General features: G+C 31.6%; 1 non-coding gene across 1 annotated transcript; it reads right to left on the bottom strand.

The window, feature by feature from the left end:
- Positions 1 to 7,564: 7,564 nt before the first annotated feature.
- LOC132487348 (U6 spliceosomal RNA) lies at positions 7,565 to 7,671 on the bottom strand. Its single transcript, XR_009531629.1, has one exon. It is a non-coding gene; the product is annotated as a U6 spliceosomal RNA (small nuclear RNA).
- Between the last annotated feature and the right edge of the window lie 234 nt (positions 7,672 to 7,905).

Below are 7,905 nucleotides of genomic sequence, written 5' to 3'. Positions count from 1 at the left end.
CATCAATATCTCCTCCTTGATCACTGTAAACTTTGTTTCCCGTTTACCATTTCAGGGGAGCAGGAGGTGTAAGTGTCATCTCAAGGCAACATCCTGGCAGTGAGGATCAGACCCCAGCTGTGGCAGATCCAGTTTGAGTCCAGAACTCAGATTTTGCTTGTGTCTTTCCCAATTACTGTATTTCAAAGAAAAGCTAGGTCTTCATTCTTCAAAGAGGGTTTGGTAGAGAGTTTGAAAACTCTTAATGCATTGTTTTCTGTTACTTTCCAGAAGGAGTCTAATTATCCTTGACATTAATACTTTTCATGTAAAAATATAACTAATATAATTAATCACTCTTAGTCATGCCCTCTTAGAGATGATCCCTGAAGAAATAACAATAGCAGTAATTATAATATAACATGTATAATAATAGTATTAATATTAGCTAATATTTATTGAACATTATCTATAACCACACACCAGACCAAACTCGAAACATCTATAAACTCATGTCATGGATGAAGTAATGTCAAAGAGATGTTTTCCCCCACCACAGGACACAAAGCAAATAAATTTTGGAACTGGAGCAGATTCAGAACCTCCTGACTCTAAAGCCAGACCTCCTAAATGCAATAATCTAAGTCCTCTCTAATTTAACATATGTTACCATATTAAAGGAATAGCCATTACTCTCAACTTATTAGGTAATTTGAAATAAATTTTGTTGAAGGTCTTTTCACCAACTATAAGCATGATCATATTAATTACTGTTTTTATATCTATTGATATGGTGAATTTATTAATGGATTTTTTTAAGTTGTAAAGAGAAGAGAGAGGGAGAGACAAATGTAAAGATTGTTTCTCAATTAACATAGAAGAAATCATAGAATAGAAAATAATGTTGAATTCTCAGTGAAGTAATTGATTTTGACAAGGATCCTCAATTCATGCTAAAATATTTGGTGAAAATTTGTTGTTTGCAAAGGATCTAGAGATCTAGAGCATTCATAGCAACTATAGTTTCTTTTTATCAAAAAGAAGAGGTACTTTTATGATAAAGAGTTTTCACAGAAACCTCCTAAACTGATTTGATTAAAAAATGACAATATTTACCTATTTAATTTTGCAATGGAACTTAAACTCCACTAGCTCTATTGTATTCTTGATTTAAAAAACTGAATTAAGTTGAGTGGAAGCAATTAGAAAAATTCCAATAGTTGGAATACTAGTAAACAAGTAGTCCATATTATTCCAATATGTCAATGATCTGAAAAATAATACAAGATAAGGAAAGTGCTTTGATTAAATAGATTAAAGAAACATAAAATCTCAGTGTAGTATACGATTCTTGATTGGAATTTGGTCGTTGTTTTTGTTGTTTTTAATCCATGAAGGACATTCTGGAGACAATTAAAAAATTTGATTATGAATTGTAAATTAGGTAATGTTACCATACAATGATAAATACTTGGGATATGGAATGGTATTTTGGTTATGAAGGTTATTACCATTGTCCTTAGGAACTGCATGGGAAGTATTTGGAGATAAGGGACCATGATGATTGCAAGTTAATATTCAATCATTTAGAGAATAAAATGTTTATATGTGTATGTGTGTGAACAGCGAGAGAGAGGTGTGGGGAAAGTAGAGGAAAAGAGAGAGAGTAAATGAGGAAATATATTAACAGGTAAATGGTATCTTATAAAACCACATGCTAGATCAAGGTTTAAAATTTTCCTAACATTTTACTTCTTTCCTTTCTTTTCTTTATTATTTGCCTTAAACATATTCATTTTTCTTTTCTTCCATTATTTGCCTGAAGATTTTTTTTCTCCTTTGCTGAAATAGCTTTTTTCCCCCTCTAAATCTGTTACCCTCAAATGAACTCATATTCTTTTTTTTTTTTTTCCAGAAAAGCTATAGTAACTTGATTTGTACCTACATGTAAATGTGTGGTAAAATTCAAACTTACAGAAAACAATTTCCTGTCTTATAATAGCATCAATAAAGCTCTAAAAGTGGTCTATTTTTAGTCCTCTTTATGCCGTACAATTTTAGCCTTCCATCAAGCTTTAAAAGCCTTCATAGTGAGTGGTATTTAGTTAGAAATCAGGTCAGAGAATAAGCCTCAAAGATTGTGTATTTATACAAATTTATTTTAGATATTACTGTATTCAGAGAATATAATAATAATAATAATAATAATAATAATAAAATATACCACCATAAAATATACCTTTTAGGGGAACATAATGAACAGAGGTTTTTAGTTCTATATTTGTCATCAAGCACTATTATATGGAAAGTAAATGCTCTAATGCTACTGGTAGGAAGCTGGCAGATTGTGCTTCCAGATCATAGCCAATAGTGTTGTACAGCAGTGGCTTTTAACTTCTAAAATGAATGAGTTGACAGTCATTTTATGTTTAAAGGTGTTTCCTGTAATCTGGGTAGTTAGAAAACTGATTAGTACTGGAAAATATTTTTATCACTGTAAGAAAAAATTAGATAAATGAAATTGAATACTTTCAGAAAAGGCTTATATCGGAAGCATTGAAATACAGTGGAATGAAAGCTTTCTAGAGCCTTGTATCGGTTCTCTATTGCTTCTTAACAAAGTGCCACACACTTATTAACAGGGTTTTCAAGAGTAAAGCTTCCAGGCATTAGTCAGCTGAATCCTTTCCTTGAGGTCTGTCCAGGATGAAATCAAGGGATTAGATGAGGATTCAAATTTCATTTGAGGCTCAGGACCTTTTCTACATTCATGCGGCTGTTGGCAGAATGTATTTTCCTTGCATGCAGCTGTGGATGTTTTCGAGGCTATGTCTCCAAGGCCAGAGCAAACTGAGAAAAAGCTACAGTGTGTAGCAGCTCCTGTTACACCTTTGACCTCATTAACTACTCCTTTCCAAACTCAACTGCATCCCTGCTAACTGGCTTTCTTGCTGTTCCTGGGTGAAAAAACAAACAAAAAAAGCTCTCTCGTCTTGCAGAGGCCACATTTCTATTTTTTCTGGAATGTCTAATTCTCCAGATACCAACATGTCTCTGAAGAGGAAGAAATAACTAAATGTATTCAGAGAGCTACATGTTAAGATTTATACAACATTAAAATTGTGTTTAAAATATATTGTAATGGAAACAAATAACAAAAAAGAAAATCACGATATAAAATTTTAGAAAAAATCCAAATTACATAATCAACATGGGAATAAACAGTTCGAATTTTTGTTCAAAAGGATTGAAAATAATCATTGTTTAGCACAAGGTGATTATTTTCATAGTGGATCTATAGTGAATATATTTTTTCTTGGCTCAAATTTTTAAATGATAATTTTGTACAGGAAAAGAGCTAATGTAAGTTTTTTATAAATAAAAATAAAATAAAAACAGAGATCCATGCTATCTAGGTCAAAGGAGTCAAGCTGTATCCAAGTTAATAACATCAAACTAAAAGAAATGTCTCTAGAACACCTCTGAATATTATGAACAGACAAAAATTCCTTAATAATCACAATGTTTTTGAAAACATGAATGTAGTTACCCAGCAACATTCATTTTTTTAAATGGTTAAAGATCATGATGAATCACCCAAACATGATTTAATTTAACAGCTTCTGTTAGTTGAACCTCGAGGCATAGCTTTTGTGTTTGCTGGCTCTCATGCCCACTCCCTTAATCGGCACCTTCAAGCAGAAGGGTATTAGCAGAGTGCACATCACTGGATTACTACAGTAATCCTACCTACACCTTTGGGAAAAGACCTTTCTGCTAACTGTCCTCACATTACTTAAGTGTGATATCTGTTTCTTGGAGTAATTCCGACTGAAATGGAATATTATACTGCTAGAAAGTTTCACAAAAATGAAAGTTTCTTTTTACAAAAAAAAGAGGTTCTGTTCTCTAAGAAGGAAGAGAATCTAGTTAACAAGTCATAAAACCATATCATCTGTGAATCAGTATCTTTTAAAAGCCCAGGTAGATATTGGGGAAACATAAATTATCTGTTATTTCCAAAGCAGGAATGAAGTTGGTCAGCAGATGAGTCAAAAGTGAACATGGACTATTTTTTTTAGATTCCACATGTAAACTACATCATATAATATTTGTCTTTGTCTGACTTACTTCACTTAGTGTGAAAATTTCTAGGTCCATCCATGTTGCTGCAAATGGCATTATTTCATTCTTTTTGTGGCTGAGTAATATTCCATTGTATGTACCCCCTCTTCTTTATCCATTTATTTGTTGATGGACACTTAGGTTGCTTCCATGTCTTGGCTATTGTAGATAGTGCTGCTGTTAACATTGGAGTGCATATATCTTTTCAAATTAGTGGGTTTGTTTGGGTTTTTTTTTTATATATACCCAGGAGTGGAATTGTTGGGTCTTTGGGTAGTTCTATTTTTAGTTTTTTGATATTTTAATACTAAACTCCTAATTTATCCTTTCCCCCCTTTCCCCTTTGGTGACCATAAGTTTGTTTTCTATGTCAGTGAGTCTATTTCTGTTTTGTAAATAAATTCATGTGTATCATTTTTTAGATTCCACACATAAGTGGCATCATATGATATTTATCTTCCTCTGTTTTACTTCACTTAGTATGATAATCTCCAGGTCCATAATGTTGCTGCAAATGGCATTACTCCATTCTTTTTAATGGCTGAGTAATATTCATATATATATATATATATATATATATATATATATATATCACAACTTCTTTATCCACTCATCTGTCCATGGACACTTAGGTTGCGTCCATGTATTAGCTAGTGTAAACAGTGCTGCTATGAACACTGGAGTGCATATATCTTTTTGAATTAGAGTTTTCAAAAACAGAAACAGACTCACAGGCATAGGAAAATAAACATGTTTACCAGAGGGGACAAGGGAGGGATAAATTAGGTGTATGGAATTATCAGATACACACTACCATGCATAAAATAGATAAAAAACAAGGATTTACTGCATAGCACAAGGAACCATATTCAATATCTTGTAATAACCTATAATGGAAAATAATCAGAAAAATATAGATACGTACATATATATGTATAATTTAATCACTTTGCTGTACACCTGAAGCTAACACAATATTGTAAATCAACTATACTTTAACTTAAAAAAAATAAATTTGAAGAATGATAGAGGCTCAGTATTCAGGAATACAAAGCAGAGTAGAACATAAGAATGAAGCTCTGCAGGACGGGAATAAAGACACAGACATAGAGAATGGACTTGAGGACACGGGGAAGGGGAAGGGGGATGAAGTGAGAGAGTAGCATGGACATATATACACTACCAGATGTAAAATAGATAGCTAGTGGGAGGCAGCTGTTAGCACAGGGAGATCAGCTCGGTGCTTTGTGACCACCTAGATGGGTGGGATAGGGAGGATGGAAGGGAGACACAAGAGGGAGGAGATGTGGGAATATATGTATATGTATTCATTTTGTTATAAAGCAGAAACTAACACACCATTGTAAAGCAATTATGCTCCAATAAAGATATTTTAAAAAATGAATAGTAATTACCCACAAAACTCCTAAGTACATGTCGAATGTACAAAAATAAAAAAAATAATAATAAAAATAAATAATGAAGCCCTGGTCTTGAAGCAAAGTCTGCAAATGGATTATTTGAACCTCCAGACTCAATCTCTATGTTTAGATATCAGAAATGCTAGAAGATAATAGATTACTATCTTTCAACATTTCTGCATATCTACACACATTTATGAAGTAGGAATATAGAATAGTTTTCTATAGAGAACAAATAGAACTATATGTGATATAAAGGGAAATAAGAAAGATCCTTTTAAAATATGTATTTATATATTCTTCATGATATGGAAGATAAATTGAGAAAATTTCTCAGAAAATATAGTAAAAAATAAAGAAATAGAAATTACCAAAAAAAACATAAGACAAATAGGGGATATGCTAGAATGTCTAACATCCAAATAATGGAGGTTGAAAAATGGGATATCAGAGAATACAATGGGGAAATGGAATGAAAGGAATAAGTTCCTTGTAAGCACTTAGAACACATGTATGCATTTATGTATCTATTGGAAGATTTCAGGAAATTTAAAAATAGGAGCATAAAATAACTACAAGAAAAGGGTATTATAAACTTCAGGAAAATTTTCTTAAGGTGCATAAGCAAAAAAAATTCTAGATCATCTGTGAACAGTATTTACATATTTATAATAATGTAATCATCTTTGAGTAAGACAATAATCAAGGACAGCAATATAATATTAGTGCAAAAAGGGAGGCTGTGGAGAGAGAACACTAAAGAATTAAATCTCCATTTACTATTATAGTAAGTCAATTGGTAATGATCAAAATCAATGAATTATGAAATGGTCATAAAACATACATTTAGAAAAATGGGGTGAATACCAAAAGAAAAAGTAAAAGGATGTGGGAGTGATTGCCTCAGAGAAGCAGGGCTGGGAAGTGGAACTTGGTCAGTTAAGACATGATTATTTTTTTATAGCTCTTCAATACCATTTAATATTTACAGTATGTGCATTTATTAATTTGATCACAAGTTAAGAAACAACATTATATTTAGTATGAATATTGGGAGTGAAAATTATTTTAGAAAGGCCATTAGTTAGTTAATATCTTAAGTAGCCTAAATCTCAGCATGCTAAGCCTTGCAGATAGAAAGATCAATAAGTCAGAATGAGTTAGATTCCTGTTAGCCTCAAAAATAATCCCTTTCTTGATTGTGATTTCCTCATTTTATATCCATCAGTTGTTTTTCTTACTTTGAATTCGTAGCTCTCTGTTAAGAGACAATATTTATCACCAAACAGCACCTTGTCTTCAGCATAATAGTTTTGCAGATTTGAAAGGGAGTAGATATTAATCAGTTCAGCAACTTGATTTTCAAGAGAAAACTCTGTGGGCAAGGTTACTAAAGTGACAAGATTAAGGATATGTAGGTAGTTTATCACTGAGAGCACTTTTGAGCCTACAGTGGAAAAATACGAATTTACTTATTCTGAGTATACAATTTTGTTAGAATGGACCATATGAACATATGAGTAAATATACTTGTAAATGTGCCATCAATTAGTCTCTACGTTAAAAAAAATCAGTTTTAAGATATATAATATTTCACTTAAGGACAATATAATATTCAGAATTTGTATTGGTAATAATAATATTTTTAAAACATTTACTTATAATTGCATACAATTGTTCTAAGAGATTTATATGATATGTCTAATTTGTGACATTTAAATATAGCAGGGAATTTTTAAAAACTCCTCATTAACATTTTCTGCAGATATTTTAGAGTAGATCTCAGGTGCTCTGATCACATAAAAAGTTACTAGGTGATGAAAAGGTATGTTAATTAGCTTGACTCTAGTAATCTTTTCATATGTATGTTTATATCAAATCATATTTTATACCTTAAACATATCCATTTTTTATTTAAAAATAGAAAGTTAATTTTAATTGGAGTATAGTTGATTTACATTTTATTAATTACTGCTGTACAGCAAATTGATTCAGTTATACATATATGCAATATATACATTATTTTAAGTATTTTTTCAAAAAAAATGGAATGGTTCAGAAATTTGTGCATCATCCTTGCACAGGGGCCATGCTAACCTTCTCTGTATTGTTCCAATTTTAGTATATGTGCTGCTGAAGCGAGCACTAAAATATATTTTTTAATTGCACTAGGAACTGAAAATCAAATAGAAGATATTATTTTAAAGCACTGTTTTCAGGGACAGGATCACAATTAATTTATGTCATCTAATCATATGACGCTAGCACTAATTCTGCAAAATTTGAAGATATAATTTGATCCACAGTTTTTAAAATCAAGTAAATAATTATCCTTACCCCAGTAGGATCTAGTGCATGTGTAACTAGGGGTGTGTCTTGG

This window comes from Mesoplodon densirostris, chromosome 3 (assembly GCF_025265405.1).
Source record: "Mesoplodon densirostris isolate mMesDen1 chromosome 3, mMesDen1 primary haplotype, whole genome shotgun sequence".
In the NCBI taxonomy this organism is placed as follows: Eukaryota; Metazoa; Chordata; class Mammalia; order Artiodactyla; family Ziphiidae; genus Mesoplodon; species Mesoplodon densirostris.
Note: the sequence above shows the minus strand (reverse complement) of the source record. Positions and strands in the feature narration are given on the sequence as shown.